General features: G+C 38.4%; 1 protein-coding gene across 4 annotated transcripts in view; it reads left to right on the top strand.

The window, feature by feature from the left end:
* Positions 1-12,659, top strand: part of macrod1 (mono-ADP ribosylhydrolase 1) — a 181,402-nt gene that overhangs the window by 140,051 nt on the left and 28,692 nt on the right. The gene's annotated exons all lie outside the window — the stretch shown is intronic.

Below are 12,659 nucleotides of genomic sequence, written 5' to 3' on the forward strand. Positions count from 1 at the left end.
CCCCCCCCCCCCCCCCCCCGTGCTGAAATGGGCGGGACAGAAGTGGAAGCTGAGCGGAAGGTGGTTCTTAAAGAGACAGAGGCCAATTTCAAGGCGTTTAGAAGAGGATGTGATGAGAAGATAAGTTTATTTTCTATTTAAACATAAAAACGGCATTTTAATAACAGCTAAAGGTGACATAGATACTTTATTATGGTTTAGTATTTGAATGTAATCCTGAGAAACACATAATATTGTCCCTTTAAATAATTATATTCTTTGGATGATCATCAGCTGAAAAGGATCATATCTTCACATTTACATATTAAAACAGACTCACACTAATTAAAGAAACACAATTGGCACCATCTTAGAATAATAATAATTATTATAGGATACAGATAGTGGGTAAAGTGAGCGAAAAGACGAAGTAACAGAGGAGGTGATGGAGGAGAAGGATGGGCAGATAGACAATAAAAGAAGAAAAAAGTTGTATAGAACGAATAAAATAGATGATCGTCATGACAACTCCGGATTCAGTTTGAGTAGAGAGTCTGTTTGTTTATGTGATTGAATCTGAGAGCAGTGCTGCCAGTGTTGTCGTGACATTTAGTAGATGACATGCAGATGGATGACCAGTGACTGACCCGCCGCTGAACTGAACCGAACAGCTAAAACACGGGCCAAAAACCGAGCAGCGAGCACCCAACCTGCTCGTACTTCGGCTCGGCTGAACGGCTTCCTGACAGCGGGCGTTCGTTCCCGACCACTCGACCGTTGGAGTGATGTGAGCTGAGCGTGAACACGCACGCCACAACATAAACAAGCACAGAACTCACACACACACAAACACACACTGAACAAACGGTTTAATTATGTTTACACTCTGCATCTTTTGTGTTTTTCTCGCTCCTCATGCGTGATTGCAAGTTTGACCACGGTAATTAAACACGTGTGTCAGTCAGTGTTTGTGCTGCCGTGGGTTTCGGCTCATTTGCATGTCCTGATTGGTCTCTGCTGGTATTTAAAGAGTCATCCGCGGCATCTACCATAAATCGCCCGAGTGATGAATCACAATCGTGATTCAACTCCTGGAAGCTCTTAAATTAGAAGATTTTTTTTTTCTTTTTCATGTGAAGCAGGATTTGTTCATACTCTCTCAGCAGCTTCAGTAATATGAGAGTGAGTTGCAAAGAAAACTAAATAAAGAGGAATAAAAGTTTGAATTTGTCTGGTGGGTCTATACCTAAGCTCAAGGTAAACATTATTTTTAGTTCCTAGCTAAAGGAAATTAAGGCCACGGATCAATAAGTAATCTAAAAAACAATTGTAACACATTCTGGGAGCCAGCCAAAAGAAGCTAAAACACAAATTATCAGGTTTTGCATGTTGTGAACAAAGAATTCAGATGAGTTTTGTGTCAATAAAATAAAGAAACGAGGGATAAAAAGCTTAATTTCAAACTCAGATCTTATGACAGTAATGTCATATAAATTAATTCTGGGCACAGCTAGCTTTACTAATAGCCAACTCACTATAAAATTAGCTTTTCAGTCACTAAACAGTTAGTGGAAGATAATGCTAACTGATAACCACTAAATGTAACTTTTACAGTTGTTGGTTCACTTTAATTTGTCAACGTTACCGCTGTATTTGATAAAATGTTGCTGTTTTGACCTTTTAAGATTATTTTAATATATTCTTTTATGAATCATTTTGTAATGAACGTCCTTATTGAAAATTTCAAAAATATGAAAAAATACTTCATGTATAATATAAAAAGGCTAATTTATTGCTGAGGTGTCACAACTCTTTATGATGTGGGTTAAATAAACTGCTCAGAAACATTTCTGGTATAAGCATTTACCTCAGGCTATTCAACTAAATTTCTCCGGGGGCCACAGTTATTGTGGGCCAACAGCGCAGGGGCCGAACATCCAGCAATTAAAATCATTATGTCAAAAAACCAAGTGTTACAAAGATCTGTTACCTTTGAAAGAATTTATTTTGCTGCATTTAACCATGAATACAACATACAGAACCTTATAATAAAAGTAGTGAAAATAAAACAATGTCAAAAACAAAAATAACACAATATGTCTCATATTTAACAAATATTATTTTGACATCTCTGACTTGCCAAATTTTTAAACCAATTTTATTTTCACTTTCATAGTTTTATCTTCAACTGCTTGTAATTTTATCTGTTTTAGATGTTCGTAGAAATGGTTTTACCAGCTTCTAGCCAAGATTCTGATGTTTTTGTAGACATCACACACGTCTATGTCCAACTAAAAGAACTTGTAGTAATTAAAGTAGAAACCCGGAGGTTTGGGCTTAAGAGATAAATGAACCAATGGGCGAGCCAGATGTGGCCTGCGGGCCGCTAGTTGAATAGCCCTGACCTACGTAGTCAGGACCAGTAGTCCTTTGGGAACCAAAGATTGGCTCTAATATGGTAGAACACCCTTGGTGGGTTAGGTTTAGTGTAAGGATTGTGCTAAAGAAATGAATGTAACAGTTGTGACTATAATCCAGTCCATTTTACAGATATTGATCTAAAACCTGTGGTAGTAGCTGAGCATCATTCCCAAAAACCAGCTTCAAATATTCCTCTAAGCATCTTTACTCAACACTTTAGCATTAAATTTTAGAAACAACCCCTTTGTTTTTTAGCAAAATATCTACAGGATACGGTTTATTGGTTATAACTCAATTAATTTAGCTCATTTGTAGCTAAAATATCCTGTGGTAGCAGCTGAGAGGCATTTAAAACACATACTCTGAGCATTTTTTTAAATTTATTCATTGTGTAAAATCAATCAAGACATGAACTTGCTATAACTGCATCATCTTTCAAAATTAGATGATTTAAAAGATCTGACATGAACAGTGGTGACATGTAGTCCAGAACGCTGGGCCTTTTATTAATGTCAGTTAATGTCTTTACTCCATAACAAACCAGTGAAGTTGTGTAGAAACAGTATAAATAACACCTTGTAGTGATAACACTGTTGACTAATGTGTCACTAAGCAGTAAATAAGCATTCAGCTAGTGTTTATTAAAAACACCACAGGCTGAATATGGTAGAAGTGAGGGGATTGGCTCGGACCCGGAGCTGAGCTTTGGAATGTGGCTCGAGAAGGACCTCTCACAACCCGATGGGGTCATCAAAGACAGAGCATCTCGTTCGAGCATACAAATGTTTATCTTAATTAACGCGACGCACCTCCAGAGAGGTTGTTGCCACTGAGAAGCTGTAGTAAGGATTCATCGCTCGCACATTAACACGCACCCCCGAAGTTGTCTGTTTCATTAAAGAACTAAAAAAAAAAATTCAGTTACAAAAGACTTTGTACACCACAGAGCTGCTCAATGTGCTTCCAGTGTCAAGAAAGGACTTATTTAATCTCTATTGTCAGTGCACAGGATAAATATATCAGAGTTTATGTAAAATAAAGGATAAATAAAATAAAGCTTTGATAATTTATGCAGCTGATTATGTCCTTTACCCACATTAAATAAACCAGCTGTAGAGGAACACTGAAGTCTTCCTTCATTCCCTCAGACTAAGTGATTTCTCTGGGACTTCACCTCTCTTCATTAATGAGCAGTTTGATGAACAACTGTCACATTATTCAGACGAGTTTCTTTAAGCTCGTGGATGTGACAGAAAGCAGATCCCACTCTTCTCACTGAGCTGCACCACGGACTTTCAACACCCCGCTGGTCTACGGGCGGGCACGGAGGCATCGGAGCGTACAGTTTTTCATAAGTTGCCATAGCAATAAAGCTTCTTGTCTACAATCTAATGACTGCAGGAAGAGTCTGCAGCTCCTCAAATCAGGGGAGCATGAAAAAGGCAAATATGCGCTCATATAGACCTGATGACACATAAATCTGTAATGTAGCATTTCAGACAGGTTGTCTTTTTTTCCTGTTGTAAATGCAGAACAAAAGCACTCAAAGGTATTTTTGTAGTTTCTACTCTGAAAACGTTCAGATTTTATAAGGTTTGACACTGTTTAGGTTTGTGGAAGGTTTCTTTTGTCACCTGGAGGTCATTTGTTTTTAGAAAGAGAAGATGTGAGTTTTCATTGATGAAGCCAAGTGAAAGGAGGCGTTTAAGATCCATTTTCCATCGGCTTAACTCAACTCAACTCAACTCAACTCAGCACAATATCAGAGTCCTTCCATTGGGTGGTCCCACATAATTCCAGCTTGGTTTTTTGAACCAATACCTACGGTTTCAAATAGGTCTAAAGCAGGGTTGGACTAAAGGAACAGGTATTGTTTTCCTCCTTGCCTTTGTTTTAAACTGACCTTTAAGCTAAATTGAGGCAGCACAAGCATGCAACACATTGAAATAAAAAGACTTGTTGGAAAAAATATAAACATAATCAAGCAAAAACATTTAAGAGACGCAAATGCATGTACAAGTAAAAGAAAAACAATTAATATATATTTTGCAAAAAAACAGTTAAATTTCAATTATGTGTTAAAATATATTGACTAATTTATTGGAGCTAACCTGGAAAAATAAATATGAAAGTCAATTAAAATATAAAACAGGAGATAAAGTTCTTTTTTGTTTAAATGGTGCATTTTAAGTGTATTTATTTAATGGTTCATTTATATAATTCTACTTTTACTTCTAATTATGTCAGTTTTGGTCCTCCATACTGCAGAAGCCTGATAATCATCTATTCATTCAAATCAGGTGTGCTGGAGCAGAGAAAAAAGTAAAACATGCAGGGCTGCGGCCCTCGAGGACCAGGATTGCCCACCTCTGATCTAAAGGTTTGATAATAGCAGACTGCAACCCTTATAATATATCCACCAGTGGTGGGCACAGCTAACCATAATCCACAAACTAAACATACAGCTTCACTAACTCCAAATCACTGAACAAGTAAAAATTTGCAGACACTAACTGTTAACCACTAAAATGACCATCGCAGGCCATGTCTCAGTTCTGGGGTTGCAGCCGACGTAGAGCACACTTGTCTGATGCTTTTATCACTGCGCCGAGCAGTAGGCTGTCCCAATTCGTAGGTGCTTACTCATGCAGCCGACAGATCCCCAAAAACGTGGGCTGCATCTGAGTATACTACGCAGCTTACAATATCCCAGAATTCATTGCACCATCAGCAAACCATACAGAAAAATGATGACAGCAGAGGTTTTATTATTTTTATTTTTTCTGTTCTTTTCTTTTCATGACCAAGTTCAGAAATTTATCATGAACCGAAGGATTAATTTTTAAATGTAAGCTTAGCAACTTAGCTGATGAAGTTTTTTCTGAAATAAGATGTTAAGTCAAATGAAATTGCAGGTACTGATACTGGAGCTAAACCAAAATTATTAATGTTTTTTAATTCATTTACACATAGTGATTTTTTAAATAAAACTGAGTTTTGTGAGGTTATACCTCCCGCGAAAAGACAACGGAAGAAGGCATGTCATATAAATCGCATTACCAGTGGTGGGCAGCATTAATCTAAATATTAGTTGCACTAACCCTAAAGCACTAACTCAAATATTTATGTCCCCTAATTCTAAAGCACTAACGCACTGAAAATTTTAGCAAAAGCTATTTCTAAAGCACTAATATAACCCAGCTGACACACGAAACATTCTTCAGATTCAACATGAGACAATATTTACTGTGTGCAGAATGTTGTCACTTAGTGCCCATGGCGGGCCAAATGGGAGTCACCCGCAGGCCGTATTTGGCCCATGGGCCTTGAGTTTGACACGTTAACTTGTAGATAAGTAACAATCATATGAACAAAATGTATGACAGCTTTCACCCTCAGCTGTGAACAATAATGTTGATCAAAAACATTGAAAGACCTCTGTTAGTACAAACAGCCTACAGCCCACGTAAGGTTATATGTTTTCAGATCTAAAACTGGTAAAACCTATTTTAGCGGAAGCTAATTGCTCCGCTAACAGTTTTCACAGCTAGTGAAAATCTATCCTGCTAAGCACAAAATGGGTTTTGTTATTAGCCGATTCGAGTAAGCGTGTCCACCACAATAAAACTGCAACACATAAATCAACACCTCATCACTATGAAGAGCTGCAGGCATTTTTCTTTTTCTTGGTATTAAATCAGTTTGAATAAGTGCAGGTGGAATTTATAAATAGAAGTATGGAATCAAATATACATGAATACATTTGATAAAAAAAAACATCAGAATTGAAATATAAATGAGTCGGACTGCATCAAACTTAAAAAAACTAATTTATTAAACTCATATTAATCCCAAAGATGTAATACTTTTATTTTATCAGCACGTACATGTGTGTTTTAATTGGAATCAAATACAATATTAAAATGATAAGGACAGCTGTTTGATGATAAACAAACCCTGATGTGGATGCAGATGCCGTTTTCACATCCATTGATGATCGCCATAGCAACAGAGTCTCTATACCTGATGTGCTGCTCAGCACCGACTATTTGAGATCAGAGTGTGTTTTTACTCCTGCTGTTTTTTTTTTTCTTTTTTATTTCAGGCTGATTTCAGTCATTTACACATTTCCTCCATCATGTTGTTGTTTTTCACAGTAAGGCATGTGCGATTAGATATACTTCTTCTAAATTATCTACTCTCTGTCCTGTTTTCTTTTTTGTTTGTTTGTTTTTTCCCCATCTTTATGTCCCTATTCGTAAAAAACACACATTTACCAAAAGATAGATGAAAGCATTCATCAATCCTTGAAGAATAGTTGGATGGAAATCAGCTCATAACGTTGATAGCTTTTACTTTTTTAACTTCCTCCATGCACCTCCTGTTTGATATCCGTCCTCTTGTTAGATTTTAACCACATTTTTGTCCCCCGTCACCAAGGGGACTCTCCATCTGTCCATTTGTAACTTTCACATAGAAAGGCTAAAATACACCAAACATGCATGAAGCATCCATGTTGCATACCTGACCATTCCGTGTGGTCATATGACATCATCAAAGCCCCCCCCCCCCCCCCAACAACAGGAAGTGACCTTTTTTTCTCTTGACCTAAAACAGCAACAAATTGTATCAGAACACAGATAAGAATTTGATCTTTCTTGCTTTCAAACACAGACTTTTATTGAAAGGCGTGGCCATAGAGGTGCTGCAAAGTCAGACAGCATGCCGTTACATACTTCAGCCAATCTGCACCCAGTTCTCTATGGTCGATCCTAATCCACCCCACGACAGGAATGCAGTACAATTTTTAGGGAATGTGGCCTAATTCCTCCTCAGCACCCCCTACTTTTTTTTTTATTGGTATCAGTTATACTGCTCTTTTAATGAGTCAAGTTCCCACAAGTTGATCTCTTTTTTTAGACTGTATCACAGAAGTCAACAAATGGCTCTCTGACAACCTGCTACTCCTTAATTGTGACAAGACTGAAACTCTGATCCTGGCACCTGAAAATAAGATCCCTCAGATAAAAGAACAACTGGACTCTCTGGGGCTGACTGTTAAAAAGAGCATATGAAATCTGGGAGTTAGTTTTGATTTAGAGCTGTCACTGGATAAAAACGTCAAAAATCTAGTTACCTCGTGCTACTTTCAACTCCGTAACATTTCTAAAATTCGCCCCATCCTGCCCGCCTCTGACCTGGAAATGGTAATCCATGCCTTTATCTCAACCTGTCTTGACTACTGTAACAGCCTGTTCACCTGCTTAAATCAGAAACAATTAAAACTGCTCCAACTTGTTCAAAACTCTGCTGCTAGACTTCTAACTAGAACATCCAAATTCTCTCACATCTCCCCTATATTATCAGACCTCCACTGGCTACCTGTACAATTCAGACTCAAATTCAGAATCCTGGTTCTCAAAAAGAAAAAAAAAGTATATAGGACTTCTGGACGGGTTCTTCTCTAATGAAACGTTTTGTCTCTTCTCCAAGAGACTTCTTCAGTCTGAGAGTTTCAGGCAAAATTCAGGCTTTTAAGCCCAGCCTCCATGTGACTGATACTCACATCACATGGTTATCGTTGACACCTAATTAACACCTATTGTTAACAGGGGGTGGAGTGATACTGGCAATAGCCGCGCTGTAGGAGGGGGACAATTGAAATCCTGGTTCTCACTTTTAGAGCTCTACACGGCCAAACGCCAAACTACATCTCCGGTCTTCTCTCGCTTTATAACCCCAGACGCAACTTGCGCTCACAAGACCAGAATCTCTTTTTGGTCCACCGTACTCGCTTCAAGACCCGTGGTGACTGTGCCTTTTCCTCAGTGACTCCTAGACTGTGGAACGCCCTTCTGCCTTATCTAAGATCTCTTAATAACACTGACTCCTTTAAAAAAAACAACTAAAATCACACCTTTTCACTCAAGCATTCAACTGAATATATTCAACACCTCACAACTTGAGTTCATAAGCCCTGTGTTATTCTGGTCTAGTATCCATCCCCTCCACCTATAAGGGTGAGAGATAAATTGAACTCCTTTTTGTTTTTGTTTCAAATATTGAATGTATTGAGTGTATAATTTGTACAGTTATTGTGAAATATTTGCTTTTTCTTTCTGATAATGGATGTACAGCATCTTGTGATATCCTTTTCTGTGAAAGGCACTATATAAATAAACTTTTACTTACCTACTTACTTACTTACTTAATTAATTACTTACTTACTTACTTACTATCATGGACCTAGAATCATAAAATTTGGAACACATGTGTAATGTCTCTGGACCTAAAAAAAAGTCTCTTGGAGTCGTGGTCCAGTCCCAATGGAAGACAGCCATTTTGGATCAAAGCTGCCAATTTGATCCAAAAATTGGTAGCTTTGATGATAAGGATGTGGTGGAGTGGTTAGGGGAGTCGTCCTGGAACCGGAAGGTTGCCGGTTCGATCCCCCATCCAGCCGCTTCAGTCGTTGTGTCCTTGGGCAAGACACTTCGCCTGCCTTGTCTACTGATGATGGCGTCGGTGCATGGCAGCCCCGCCTCTGTCAGTGTGCTCCAGGGCAGCTGTGGCTGCAGCTTACTGCCATCAGTTTGGACATGCAGACTTCACATGCTGCATGCTTCTCTCAGCACTGACCGGTGGCGGGATGGTGTGGGTGTGGCAGAGTGGCAAAAGCTGATGTCTCGCCGTTTGCACACGGTTAGCTCTAAATCACACATACATGGTCCGATCTGCACCAGATTTTATGTGCGTCATCAGGCCTGTTCAACACAATGGTGTAGTAGTTTGACAAGATCACTTTAGCCCCGCCCCCTTTGCACACTGTTGGCTCTAAATGACACATGCTCAATCTGATCCGAACCAAATTGTGTGTTCATCATAAGGGAGACCTGCTCAAAACATTTATTTAGTAGTTTGACAAGATCAGTTTAGCTCCCTGTCCATCAGTCCGTCTGTCTGTTCACCTTATGAGATCATTCAAATAACGAAGACCTGTGACGATTCCAACAAAACTACTAACAGTTGGTTCCTACTGAATGGCGATGGGGGATATCAGCAATGGTTGGGGTCAAGTTATTTCTTGTTTGTGTCTTAAAATGCCCTTCTTGTTCCCAGCACTATGTTTTATTGTATTTCTTAGGTCTAGAGAAAAACAAACTTTAAAAACATTATGAGGTATTCTTCTCATCCCAGTGTGTTTTATGCCCTCTTGGACTCATCTCACTTCTAAGATCTGCAGATCTTCAGGATTTGAACCAGGATGAGTCAGGGTGGTGGGTGGAAAGGAGGATCATTAGAGACTGACAGTTAATGTATATGAGACTAGATAAAGGATAGCCTCCCATCTGCCCTAAGAACTTTCTACTGTTCTGTCTGTTGAGCTGATAACAAGAAAACTGTTTATTTTTTTATTTCTTCATCAAGTACGTCCTAAAGCATCAGATTTTTTTATATTTTTCCCCCTCCACAGAACCATCTGGGAAGTTTTGCACAAAAAAAGAAAAACATTTGGAAAACGGCAGGAGCTTTCACATCTCAGCGGGTGTTTGGATGAAGCTTCTCTACTCGACTTGAAAACAAACAGAACCAAGCAGTGAATTTGAGCCACCATTGCAGATCAATCGTCACACCTCAAAACCTGTGAAAAGCTACCTGGGCAACATTTTGTTTTGCGGCAGACTTTGTTGCTCTACTAGATGAGTTTTCTGTGTGTGTGTTCTTGTAAACAGCCTGAGCGCTCAACTGCCCGACAGAGCAGCTTTAAATGTAGGCATGAAGAGGATAATGCTACAAAAAAAAGCTGCTGTAGCGGTGCTAACATTAAAAAGCTAACATAAAGAGCTATTATAAAAGAGCTGAAGAAATGGATGTTGTACGCAGCAAAATTTTGTACAGAAGTAGCAAAATGCTATCTAAAAGCTAACATCAAAGGCAGCAGAGCAGTAGTTAAAAGTAGCAAAGGGGTAGCTGAAGTATCAAAAGATAAAGCTAAAAGTGGCAGAGCAATACAAGTGCCAAGAACAATAAAAGTAGCAAAAAGTTAGCTTGGAACAAATAGTATCGAAAGGGTTGCTAAAATATTAATATAACAGAATGATAGCTAAAAGTAGCAAAAGGTTAATAAAATGTTAAATGCATTAAAAGTTAAAAACAAAACATTGCAGAATGAAAGGTAGCAAAAGCCTAGCTTGGAGCTAATTGAGGCAAAAGTATAGTGAGAAGTAGCAAAAACTTAGTTGAAAGATAAAAGTAGCAAAAGAGCAATGTTTTTGAAGAAATAGATAAATCTCAATGTATTAGGAAATATCTATAAAGTAAAATACTTTAAAAGCACGAAAGTTACAAAAAGCTAAAGTCACAGCATCCATTTCCTGATTGAGCCGAATGTTTTCCATTCAATTGAAAGCGTTTTGAAGTACAGGTTTTGAAATACTGTATATGTACAAAAATAAACAAAACCAAAGGTTTCCTTGTGTTCGTGTTGTGCCACGCTGGATGGGATAATTTGTCTCAGACTGATTGGCTGCTTCTCTTTATTTCTCCTAAAGGTGAGCAGAAACACATCAGAAGTGAGTAATCTCCGAGTGAGAAGATGATTTGTTTCTGATGAAACCAAGAAAGGACTCATGTGAGCAACAGAATCTTTCTCCAGAGGCTGAAGTGTCAGAGTTGATCTGTGGTTGAAAACTGCAATTATTTTGCCCCAAAGCATAAAAAATATTCACTTCAAGTGAAAAATAGCCTCCGTATTGAAATTTCCTCCTTTCTGTTTGTTTTTGCTTTTTTTTTTTTACTTTATGAGCCGTGGTCCATCCATGTCTTCTGACAGCGCAGGGTTTCACACTGAGAGCAACATGCTGAGCCTCATCACGACATGTGGTGGTGTTGGTGTACACCGCCGCTGCTTAAATCAGATCTTAACAAGCCCCTCTGCTCCTCACTCAGCTTCTTTTTTGGTTCTCTTCGCCCCCACCACTGCCCTTCAATTCATTTACCTTTTATTTAATCAAGTAGTCAGATCTGAAAACAGTTTTTAGAGGCCGAAGAGAGAAAAGAAAAAAGCATCTTTTCTTGCACACGTCAGTTAGTAATAGAAAATCACAAAATATTCTAAATATTCAAAAACAAAAGAGAGTAAGACAGAAAATAAAACATCTGGGCTTTTCTTGGTAGTAATTTGTCAATTCATTGCATTCAATGAGTTCATTTTTTTACTTTCTAGTTTTAATTGTTTTAAGAAGTTTATTTTTAAAACTTTTAAAAGAAACACTAATTAAAAATGATTTTGTGTGTTTCCTGGAAAACATTAATTTTAAATAAACAAAACAGGGATTTACTAAAAGCTGAGGATTTTTTTCTGATTCCAGGTTTCTGAATAGCTGGCTACTTTCTAGGTTTTATTTGTTTGAATGATGAGTAAATAAATACAAAAAATGTGTCTGTAGCTCTGAAACAAAATTTTTTTGTGCTTAAAGTTTAAGAGAAATAACCTCCAGTGTTTTATTTCTCACTTAATAAGACTGACCCACAAAATCTGAAGTTTCACAAACTGCTTCTGGTTTCTGGTTCTCCTAAAAGTACAAAGTTGTACAAAGAGTTTTCTTTTATCTAAACCTGTGGTGCCCAATCCTGGTCCTGGAGGACCGCTATCCTGCATGTTTTGGATGTTTCCCTCTCTTCAGTGGGTCTTCAAGTTCTGCAGAATCCTGTTAATCACTCATGCATTCAAATCAGGTGAGTCAAAGCAGAGAAACTTCAAAAACACGCAGGATGGTGGCCCTCAAGGAGCAGTACTGGGCACCCTTGATTTGATGTTGTTAAAAACACAAACACATAGGGTCTTTTTTCACTGCAAGACCTGGATTTTCCGTGTTTGCATTGGCCCTTATGACCCATTTCCAGCCAGATTTCTGGAACCCTGAGACCTGTGGTTCATGTCAGCTATTGTTGCTCGACTGGTTTGCTGACCAGGGGGTCATGTCACATGAGCCTCTTTCATAAGACAGTTCCGCAAAATCACTGCACAGACCTCAGGTCATTCATAAAATCACACAAGAAGCCGACCAGGTCCCGCTCACATGTACGTGTTCAGAAATAAACCCAGCAGTACAGAACCAGAAGAGACAGAGATCTCAGCTCAGCTGATGTGGACCGCAACGTACAGTGGTTTGCAAAAGTATTCATACCCCTTGAACTTTTCCATATTTTGTCACATTACAACCACAAACATAAATATATTTCACTGGAATTTAATG

This window comes from Austrofundulus limnaeus, unplaced genomic scaffold, assembly GCF_001266775.1.
Source record: "Austrofundulus limnaeus strain Quisiro unplaced genomic scaffold, Austrofundulus_limnaeus-1.0 Scaffold1, whole genome shotgun sequence".
Taxonomy (NCBI): domain Eukaryota; kingdom Metazoa; phylum Chordata; class Actinopteri; order Cyprinodontiformes; family Rivulidae; genus Austrofundulus; species Austrofundulus limnaeus.